This window comes from Plecotus auritus, assembly GCF_963455305.1.
Source record: "Plecotus auritus genome assembly, chromosome: 1".
NCBI lineage: Eukaryota > Metazoa > Chordata > Mammalia > Chiroptera > Vespertilionidae > Plecotus > Plecotus auritus.
In genome coordinates, this window is record NC_137770.1 from 116,319,573 (window position 1) to 116,331,212 (window position 11,640).

Sequence of the window (11,640 nt, forward strand, 5' to 3'; positions counted from 1 at the left end):
CTCGGGCGGCCTTGGGCGTTCATCCGAGGCTTGCCTTTGCCTGCGGGGCTGAGGGGACTGGGCGCCACCATCTTGTGGCTGTGGGCGCTGCCATCTTTGAGGGCGGGGCAGTCAATTAGCATATTCCCTCCGTATTGGCCATGGGCACTGCCATCTTTGAGGGCAGGGCAGTCAATTAGCATATTCTCTTCTTATTGGCTGTGGGCGCTTCCATCTTTGCGATGGTGTGAGGGTGAATTAGCATATTGCCTCTTTATTAGATAGAAGATACATATATATATGTATATATATATATCCATACACACACACACACACACACACATTTATTGATTTCAGAGAGGAAGAGATGGAGAGACAGAAAGATGAAAGAAGATCATTGATTGACTGCCTCCTGCATGCCCCCTACTGGGGACTAAGCCCACAACCAGGGCATGTGCCTGTTATGCCCAGATTTCGTGATTCCCAAAGACCACCAGGGAGCCGAGTCCGATGCAAAAGCAAAGAGCCTTTTTAATCGAGCTAGCTAGAGCTCAGTCCCACACACACCCCCACCGGCACAGCGACGAGGTGGAGAGAGAGAGAGAGAGAGTCAGCCCCCAAACGCGCTGATTTATAGGGGGCCTGGGAGAGGTAGGAGGGGTGAGGTAGTGTGGCCTCCGCTGATTGGTCGGGATCAGGTTGCACATGGGGGCAGGGCAAGGCTTACTTTCCCTTGCATTTCTATTGGCTAATTCAAAGGTGTGGGTTGGATTCTTGGAGAGGTTCTAGGGCGGGAACCTGACTCCACGAGGTGGAAGACATGGAACAAAAGGAACATGGAGTCTCCCTGCCCTTTCATGCCCTGACCAGGAATCAAACCATGACCTCCTGGTTCATAGGTTGATGATCAACCACTGAGCAACACCGGCTGGGCTATATAATAAAACATATCACCCAAGGATATGTTTTTTTTATTGATGACAGAAGAGAGAGACAGACAGAAACATTGATGTCAGAGAGAAACATCCATCGGTTGCCTCCTGTATGTGCCCCGACCAGGGATTAAACCCCCAACCTGGGTATGTGCCCTGACAAGGAATTGAACCTGTCCCCTTTTGGTGCTTGAGATGATGCTCCAACCAACTAAGCCACACTGGCCAGGGCACCAATTAGTTAATTGCTTTGTAGTTTTCTCTTTTCTTCTTCTCTTGCTCTCTTCCTTAGTGATTTGATGATTTTTTTGTAGTTGTATGTTTAGGTTCCTTTGCATTATTTTGTGTGTATCAATCTTAGATTTTTTTCATTGTGGTTAACATGAGGCTTACATATAACAGCTTATATTTATAACCATCCAGCTTTTAAAAATAGCTATTCCAGTAGGTGAAATGGTATCTCATTGTGGTTTTGATTTGCATTTTCCTAATAACTAATGTACTTATCCATTTGTATATCTACTTTAGAGAACTGTTAATTCAGTCTTTTGCTCATTTTTGAATTGGGTTTTGGCGTTTTTGTTGTTGTTGAATTGTAGGAGTTCCTGATTATATTCTGGGTATTAATCATTTATTAGATATTTGAATTGAAAATATTTTCCCCCATCCTGTAGGGAGCAGTTATAGGGTTAAGCCTCAGACTGACCTGCTGGCAAAGCCGAAAACAAGTCCCAGCTTAGAGGGCACAGCCCTCTTAGCATAATTAAGCTTGACCTTTACCTCCCTAGATCTTTCCTGGGTAGCTAATGGGCTGTGGGAGGTGCAGCAAGTGCTGCCAAAACAAGTGAAACTTACAAGAACATTGTAAATTACCTTGTTTACCTCTGACTATAAAATAAAGCATCAGCTTGCAGTCTGGATCTGTTCTGTGGTCTGTCACGCACAGAAGATCCACCTAGACCCAGCTTATTCTCTTTGTCTGTCTTTTCTTCATCCTTCACCGGCCCTCCCTCAGGCTCACCGAACCCTTGGCTGTGCTGGCGCAGCACACCATCCTGTGACTTATTTTTTCATTCTTTTGATAGTGTCTTTGATGAGACCTGGGGTTTTTGCACGTAACCCAAGTATTTCTGGAGAGTTTATCCTCCCCTAGCTGTGGATGAAAAAATCAGGACCTTGTGAGAAGTAAGATGTTCTATTTTTTGAAGATGGGACATGAGGGATCCCCATTCACCCATCTGGGTTTGGCCCACAAGATTGGGTCCTTTCCTCCCTGTTTTCTTTAAGTGTTCAAAGTCTTAGATCATACAGGAAAAAAGATAAAACAGAGTAGGGAAAGATTTACTCTTCAGTGACTGAAGAAACAAACATGAGCCCAGTCTCAGTACTCAAGAAACCATACATGCTACAACATGGATGAAACTTAAAACCATACTAAGTGAAGAAGCCAGTCACAAAAGACCACTTTCTGTATAATTTCATCTATATGAAATGTCCAGAGTAGCCAAATCTATAGAGACAGAAAGAAAAGTAGCAATTTCCTGGGGTTGACAGGGCAGGGAAGGTGGGTTAGGGAGGAATAAGGAGTGACTGTTAATGGTTTCCTCCCCCTTCCCCCTACCCTGGGTGATGAGAAGGTTCTAAAACTGATCGTGGCATGGTAGCACAATTCTGTAAATATACTAAAAACCATGGATTGTACATTTTAGGAAGGTGAATTATATGGTATGTGAATGATGGGGAGCAAAATAAGCCACCCTAAAATATTCCATTTTGGCATATTGATTATTTTGAGTTAAAGATATTTAAGAAACAGCTAATAAAAAAGGGCCTCTCTGCCCCTCCTTTATCCCCCATGAAAGCAGGAAATGAATCTCCTATGTGAAGATATCTTCCCTATATCAGGAGGGTAGGAGTCTTCCTTATTACCAGAGATAGGGAATTCAAGGCCAAAAAGGCTGTATAAACAAACTTTGTTATTTCTTTATTAGTTTGCTACCCCCAACTCAAACTCCTTTGTTTTGTCCAATATTTACAAATAACTCTTTATTTGTTTTAAAGGTATAAAAGCTGCCTGCATTGGTGACTTCTTTGAGTCTCATATTTCTATGGGCTCCTGTATGTACAAAATTAAATTTATTTTCTCCTCTTAATTTGTCTTATGTCAATTTAATTTTAGACCAGCCAAGGAACCTAGAAGAGAAGAAGGGGAAAATTCTCTTCTCCTGCATGAATTATATGTCAATAAAGCTGTTATTAAAAAAGAGAAGGAAAGGAAAAAGGGCTGAGGCCCATGGGTGACTCCCATCCTTCCTTCTGCCTCAGCGTGCTGGTGTCTTCTTCACTTGATGGAGAAGCGTAGCTGTGCCTGGATATGCTCACAGTGGGCGTGCTTCATGGTCAGCCGGTAGATGAGGGTTAGGTCCACTTTCACGCCTGGTAGCACACTGACCTCCAGCTGCTGCAGCAAAATGGCCAGAAAAAGGAAGACCTCCCACTTGGCCAGGACCTCCCCTATGCCCCGGCTCTTGCCCATGCCAAAGAGCATCACCTTCTCACTCAAGGTCTTGTTGATGGCAGTGCCATCAGCAGTGAGGAATCGCTCTGGCCGGAACTCAGGTGGGTCCCCCCACAACTTCCTGCAAGAGAACCAGAGGAGCTGGCATCTTTGGACTGGGAAGCCCTGGGAGGACAGTCCTGGGTGGAGATGTCTGAACAGGCTTCTGTTGATACCACCAGTGTTAGAATAGATGGCAATAAGAGGAGAGTGGGGGAAAGGGACCAAACTGTACTTTAATGCTTGTTTCTTTTACATAGCTCTTTCTAAAATGATCAGCCTTGAAAATAGTGCTTTTTAATATTAAATTATCTTCATTCTAATTAATATAAAAGGGGAATCTATATGATATCCTGATTTGTGCTTATTGTTTTAGAGTAATTGTTTTTTAATTTATTAACTCTAGAGAGAGAGGGAGGAAGGGAGAGAGAGAAAAACATTGACTTTTATTGTTCCACCCTTTCATGTACCCACTGTCAATTCCTTTTTGTGCCCTGACCAGGGATCAACCCACAACCTCAGCAGATGGGATGATGCTCCAACCATCTGAGCCACCTGGCCAAGGTGGAGTAATTATTGATAACATCCCACACTCAGAAGTATCCCTGTTTGGATGGTAAATTATATGGTCCCCCTACCTATAGACTAAAGTGTGATTTTCCATACAGAGGTCGCTAAGCCACTCACATCAGAATCACCTCAATATTCCACCTTAGCTACCAAAGTGGAATCTTGAGGAATGGCATGCCATAATCTGTAACCAACATCCTGGTTAATTCTTTTTTTGTTGTTGTTGTTTTGTTAATCCTCACCTGAGAATATATTTTCCCATTGATTTTTAGAAAGAGTGGAAGTGAGGGAGAGAAGGAGAAAAGAGAGAGAGAGAGAGAGAGAGAGAGAGAGAGAGAGAGAGAGAGAAACATCGATGTGTTTCACATTGATTGGTTGCCTCCTGCATGCACCTGACTGGGAACAGGAATCAGCCCTGCAACCCAGGTACGTGCCCTTGACCAGGAATCAAACTGGTTGCCCTTCGGTGTTTGGGCTGATGCCCTAACCACTGAGCATACCCATCCAGGGCCCTTGTTAATTCTTATTGCACTAAAGTTTGAAAAACATAGACCTAAATTTTGTCACCTAGAGAAAACTATACAGCAATTGAGTCACCATTCCTTTATTATATAACCATTTCCTAGAGGGACAAACAGCCTTCCTGACTGCTGAACTGCATACATATTTTAGTGGGGGATGTGTACTCACTGATCATGATTGACGTGCCACTGGTTTATGAAGACATAACGTTCTTTGGGGATGTAGAAGTCATTCAGTGTTGTGTCCCTTGTTGTACTGCAGAGGAAAGAGGGCTCTGTCAGGCTCAGGAGCTAGAAAACCGGGGTACATCTCTGGGTGCTTCTTTTTTTTTTAATTTTTTTAAAATATATTTTATTGATATTTTACAGAGAGGAAAGGAGAGGGATAGAGAGCTAGAAACATCGATGAGAGAGAAACATCGATCAGCTGCCTCCTGCACACCTCCCACTGGGGATGTGCCCGCAACCAAGGTACATGCCCTTGACCGGAATCGAACCCGGGACCCTTCAGTCCGCAGGCCGACGCTCTATCCACTGAGCCAAACCGGTTTCGGCTCTGGGTGCTTCTTGATCCTACCTCTAGCCCACCCAAATAGCCTGCCCACCACTGGAAGGAAATGTCAGAAGGGAAGGGGGGAAATTATCCTCCCCCTTCCTTGGCTCCTGTTTTTCCACTTCAACAAGTGTGTACTACACTTCTGTTTGTGCCCAGGTATGCACTTGCCCATTCTCTGGAGTACTGGGGAGTTCCCAACCTGGCTGCGGAGCCAGGACTCTCACTCTGGGAATAAATAGATCAACATGTGGGCAGAGGAAGTGTTCACTATCTCTCTTAACATTGTTAAAATCCCAGGACACAATCAAGGACCAACGGCTGTAAGTCCTACAAGATTTCAGAAACAAAACTGCTCTAGCTAGATGATTCAAGAAAGGTTCTAGAGGAGAGGAAGTTTTGTCAGGATTGACCTTGGGCAGGGATAGGATTCTGGTAGCCAGAGAAGAGATTACAAGGCATTTCATGCAGAAGGCCCAGCATAAGTAAATTGGAGGCTGGCTAAATCATGCTTATAAAAGGGCCAGACTGGTTACATTGAGAGTACTTGTAGGGAGAGAATGTGAGCAGAGGTGAATGAGCGCTGAGGTCAGGAGTGTGATTTCCTCCTGAGAGCTGGGTAGTTTTATCATGTTTGGACAGAACAGGGGTAGACTAAGGGCCAAGAGCCTGTGAGGAACCTGTGTCATGGTCAGAAAGGAGATGCTGAGGTCTGAGCCAGGGCCAGAGCTGAGAAACTAGGAAGAGAAGTGGGAAGGCAGAATAGGCAGGCCTCACCTGTGAGGAATGGTGAAGGGGATGAAGGAGGAGTGTCGGAAGGTCTCCAGGATGAAGGCCTCCATATAAGGCAGCTGGGGTCTGTCAGAGAGCTGGGGACACTGTGCCCTGACTATCATTGTGTCTGCAGGTCACAGAGGACAGACAAGGCTTAGGGGCTACCCTGACTGCTCCATGGCGTCCCCTATTATACCAAGTGCCACTCAATGTGGTGTCACTCTATATCTATTTACATGTTGAGACCCACTAAACCTCCCCAGCACCTTCTAGACAGGGTGGACATCATTGTATGCACAAGGTTTGCACATAACAGCTATATGTAGATTGAACAAATGATCTGGGATCACAAGGCTTCTCTATCATACCCAGTTCCTGCTGGATCTTCAGCTGTATCTCAGGATTTGTCACAAGGTACATAAGGCACCAGGAGATGGCTGTTGTGACCGAGTCAAATCCTGGCAGCGTGGGGCAAGGTGAGGAAGGAACAAGAAATCAATATTTACCAAGCACTCACCATGTATGTAACAAGCATTATCTTCCTCTGTCTCCCTCTCCTGACCTCCTGCCCCCAACCTTGAGTCACTGGTTTCATAATTAGTTGCTGGAATTATAGGGGCCTAGACTCATAGGCCAGAGAGCCTTTTATTGTTCAAATGGGGAAACTGAAATCCAGAGGAGGAGAAGGACTTAGCCGAGTTTCCCCTGGGAGTTGGTGGCACAGCCTGGGCTCAAACCCTGAATATGGGCCAGGTCTCTATGTCCTGCACCATCTGGCATGTGGTTCAATAATTATTTGATGGACTTGGGTGCTGGGAAGTGCTGTGGGTGAACAGCAGACACTGATGGCTGGAGGGGCAGGGGCCTGGCTCCTACCAGCCCCAAAAATGTCTTGATAAGGTTGACAATCTTCTCCCCGGGAATGAAGCCACTACTGGGTCTGAAATCCTTCTCTCAGTGCTTGAACAGGGCACCTGAGATACCTGAATACTGTCCTGAGGGATCACAAGTTTAGAGGCACTCCCGCACTTCCAGCCAAAGGCTGGACCTTGCCCCCATCCCATCTGGCAGACCTCTAGTCATTGGGTTAGGCTCACAGCAGGAGGGCTTAAGGTATCATTTCATGCCCCATTGACCTTTCTTCCCAATAACCCCAGGGGTCCAATTTCAAAGGAAGAGGTTAGTGTGAGTAAGGGAGGCAAAGTGACACCTGAGCTGAGTGTCAGGGTTCAGGTTCCTGCAGAACAAAAGCCTTCTCTCTCTGTGGCTTTGAGCTGCTCTGAGAAAGGGGCTATTGTTATGAGGACACTGAGACCAGAGTGGGAGAAGGACTAATTAGTTTCAATTCACATAGCTGATCCCAGGTGTCCCAGAGCCTTCCTAGGCCTTGGCAACACATCAGCTGTGTGGGTACTTTGGAGCTGGGTGAGAGAGGGCACACCCAGGCTCTGCAGGGTGCCTCCTCACTACCTGTGTGCTGGGCTCACCTTGTCAAAGTTCCGATAGTGTTTCTGGATCATTATCTGCAGGAACTGCACGAGCCTCTGGTTGAAGGCCTTGAACCTATGCAGGGTGGGGTTGGGCAGATATTTAAGGATGGGGAAGAAGTCCACGGGGTTCCCAGTGGAGGCAGACTCCACGAACTCATGGCTCTTCTTCACAAGGCTGAGCATCTCCTCACTGCTGCCCAAAACACATGGCACCAATGACATTGGCCACTGACACCACCACCTGATTATAGGGATCAAAGCACCCAGCCCCTGCCATCAGCTCCTGGAACTTGCTGATGAGGGCCTCAGCCTCCTTGCTCACATGTTCCTCTAAGCAAGAAGTCAGATCTGAAGCAGTAGAGAAATAGAGTATGAAGAAAGTCATGGGGACTCAAAAGCACAAGTTCCTTGAGGACATCTGAAAGTAAGAACACAATTTGGGTATTAAAAAACTGGAGTATGTCTACCTGTTACTTTCAAACTCACAAACCCTTTTGGACTGACTAGTTGCAGTGTGGCAGCTGGAAAGTTTTAATGGGTCTAAAACTGTTTTAGCTCCTGACACTGGGAGAAATCATGTCTGATGCTCAATCAAATCTAGATCAGCAGAGTTACTAACCACAAAAGGGCCATCATTTAGATACTAAAATTTAAAACTATTTATTTGTATATTATTTATCCAAGAGAAGCATCATGAAGAAGTACACTGAGGGAAATATTTAATGCACATTATGTGTCTTCATAAAATAAACTGAAGAAACATATCAAGAAATATAAGTAAGGTTCCAAGTTCTTCAGATATAAGGAATAATCCTTAATCTACTTTTGTTTCATGATGCTAGCTGGACTGATTCTCATCCTCTAATCACGTAAGTGTCAAGCTCATGACGACAGGATAGAAGAGTCAGGGCATTTTGGGTTAGACGCTGGCGGGCAGCCACACCGGTCCAGAGTCTGGGTTAAAGGTCATGCTCTGGCCATCAGAGATGAGGGTGAAGCTGTAGAGGTCAGGCCGGCCCTTGAAATCATCACCCTGCCGCACCAGGGCCTGCCGGATGGTGTCCAGGCCACTGAGCACCAGCACAGGTGTGCAGCCAATGCGGATCTCTAGCACGTCCCTGTAAGGTCTGGGGCTGGGAAAGCAGGAACTTTCCCGATCCCACCCCCGCTGAGTTGGACAAGCCACAGCCGTGCTAGCACCCTGCTGGACAATAAATAACCACCCGAGACTTCTCAAGGATGGCCAGAGTGTAGCTGTACCAGCTTCCCGCTCATAAATCACCCGCCACAAACTACCTCAGATAAGCTACCTCGAATAAACCTGATTGGTTCAACAGCAGCATAAAGGAACTCTGCCAGGCACAGGTGGGTGTGACACCCCCGGCCTGTGCTCTCGGACCGTGGGACCTCACCTGAGAGCTTTCAATAAACTCGATCTTTCGCTTTTATCCTGCTTGTCTTGGTCAACTTATTGGCTTCGGTCAGATTAAATCTTACATCTTTGATTAAACCTTACAGTCCCCATAATGCAGTCTCAGCCGTGACAGCGCCAGGTGTGGGTTCTTCCCCAAGGTCAGCATGTGTCCAAGCAGGGGCCAGCCCCAGGGCCCTGGGGGGACTCTTCAAGCCTTTGGAGACCCAAGGCTTCCAGGCTCTGAACACCCAGAATACTAGGCAGAAGGTGGTGGAGGCCAGGAGAAGTTCTGTGGCCAAAAGGACAATGCCATCTGTACCAACTGCAGGAGAAGAGGAAACAGGAACCAGACAGGATCAAGATAGAGCCCTTCTTTCATTCCTACTTTCCTCCTTCACTCAGTCAATAAACATTGGCACATGTTCTGTGTTTGGCTCTCAGCTGGACACCAGAAAGACTAAGTTACATGTTGCCGAGAACCAATTCCAGCATGTAATAATTACAAGAGTTTTACCAAAAGGTTGGTGAAGCTTGGGGAGCTCAACAGGGTTGAGTCACATGTAGTTTACCTGTTGGAAATGGCTAAAAGGCACTCCCCGCAAACCTGAATGGTATTGTTAGCTGCCAGACAGCTCAGGGCATTTTATTGCCTCCTGTTGGCCAAACACCTGAACAGCTGTAGGCTATTCCCCAAACTGACAATGTTGCTGTATACCCTTTGATACCGTACCCTTTGAAGTGTATATTTCCACCTTGCCTTGGGACAAATTGTACTAATAAAAGCAGGTTCCTTGGTCAAGGTGAGAGCCTTCTAGCTCCTTCAGCTGGAAGCTCCTCTGACCCCCAATGCCTTTCAAAAATATCTTTCGTCCACGGACTCCTTCTTAATCATCTACGTGCAGCCCCTTTCTCCAGAATGCTGAACCCTTTGTAAGGCTGGGAAAAAGAACCCCGGCAATTGACACCCGAACGAGGGGCTCCAACAACATATACCATGGGTCCTGCATGCCAAGAACTCACCCTTAGTGCATCACAGAATCTGAGGGCTAGAAAGTGTCTGAACTCCCAGCCATAGCTTTCCCCTCTGCCAGTCACCTCAATTTCCAATTCTGAGGCTGGAGTAGAAGCAAGTGGCCACTTCACAATGGGGAAGCACCCCCTGCAAGCCCCCAGTGTAGGGTATGTGCTGAGCATTGTGTCAAAGGGGCCCCACCAGTGCTGACTTCCTGCTGATACTGCCTCATACTCAGGAAATAGAGAGGTGTTCCTATCCAGCAAAACTGAGGGGCCAAGGTCCCAGGATTGATACAAATGGCTTGTAATTCCCCTCTCCCAGAGTAGTCTTGATCAAGATCAAGAAGGTTGCCTCCTCCGAAGATGCCCCACCCCAGTCTTGGAAGGTGAGGTTGAGCTGCAGCCAGAGGAAACCCTCCCCATTTCTTCACTTCAATCACACTAAGGGTCCTTAGAGATGGCTTACCTAAAAATGGAGAAACTGAGGTCTGGAGCTAGGCAGCAAGGACTAGAACTCAGACCTCCTATACCTCACTGAGGTTCCCCTCAATCCCTCCACTTCCACTGTTCCCAAGATATATGGTTTGGGCGGGGGGTCCCAGAGACTGGGAATGAGCCCAAGAAAGGTACCTGCAGAGGCAGGTGCTTGAGATCAGCAGGGCTGTGGGACTGGTACAGAGCTTCTGGCTCCAGGTGATGATGCCTTTTATAAACAACTATGTTGACCCAGCTGTCCTGGTCACCTGATAGCAAAGTCACTGAATAAAGTTGGAAGGATCAGACAATGATCTCTTGGCTCCACCTACTACCCAGACCCAGGGGCAGCTCTTTCAGGTCCCAGGTTGGGGGTGATTATTTCTCTCAAGGGAAAGGCAGGGTGCTGGAAGTGAGAGGCGTCTGGACTAGTCCAGCCTTCTTTCCACTGTGCCCGCAGTGAAGGGCCCTGTTGGGCACTGAGTCCAGACCAGTCAGGAGGCTCACTGTTCCTCTTCAGAAGGGTGTTCTGTAGTACCCTTCCAGCAACCTGCAAAATCAGATAAGGAATAAGAGTGTTCCAGCCACCTCTGAATTTCAGTCCAAGTCCTTAATCTGAAACCAAGGGATGATGAGAGAGGCATTCTAAAGAGAGGCTCCTCATCCTCCTCCCTCCCAGTAAGAGATGGTAAAACTGAATGAAGAAAATCCATGCTGTGGGCTGCTCCTCATGGCAATTGTCTTACACTCTTCAAAATGATCACTGTCATTAAAAAAAAAAAAGGCAAGGACCTTTTTCTAAGCAAAGAGACTAAAGATACATAACCACATGTAATATGTGAACCTCGACATTTTTGGGACAATTTAAGACACACAAACAAGAACTGGAAATGACATATTACGGAATTAATGTTCTTCAGTCTGAACATAGTATCATTATGTGGGAGAATATTTTAGATCTTCTTAGTAGATTAATGCATACTATGGTGTTCAAAGATAAGGTGCCATGATTTCTGAAACATAGTTTTAAAGAATTCTGTTTTAAAATATATATCTAGCTGTATATCTATATAGAAAGGAGAAAGAGGATAGACATGACAAATGCCAGCTCTCCGTGAACATCTGTGAAAGTATGTGGGTGTTCATTGTATTTAGGTGAAAGGCTGTGGCTTGGTAAGGAGTCCCATAGCAGTTCTCTCCTTTCCCTGGGGAAGGAAGGAGGCACCTCCCCATCTCACAAAGCCAAGTGAAGGGAGTCCCAGGAGGCCCAAACTTTAAGAGTGGAATGCCTGCTGGAAGGGGACTCCCCAGTCTTGAGTCTAAGTGGGTGGGATGCTGGTGAGGGACACTGTGGCATGTGTG

At 46.5% G+C, this 11,640-nt stretch overlaps 1 pseudogene across 1 annotated transcript; it reads right to left on the reverse strand.

The window, feature by feature from the left end:
- Positions 1-3,252: 3,252 nt before the first annotated feature.
- On the reverse strand, positions 3,253-10,034 carry LOC308240896 (cytochrome P450 1A2-like; annotated as a pseudogene). The gene is made up of 9 exons: positions 10,004-10,034; positions 8,893-9,112; positions 8,266-8,483; positions 7,374-7,724; positions 6,763-6,881; positions 6,255-6,344; positions 5,890-6,013; positions 4,729-4,815; positions 3,253-3,550 (listed from the first exon to the last, which is right to left on the reverse strand). The product of its transcript is annotated as a cytochrome P450 1A2-like (transcript).
- Between the last annotated feature and the right edge of the window lie 1,606 nt (positions 10,035-11,640).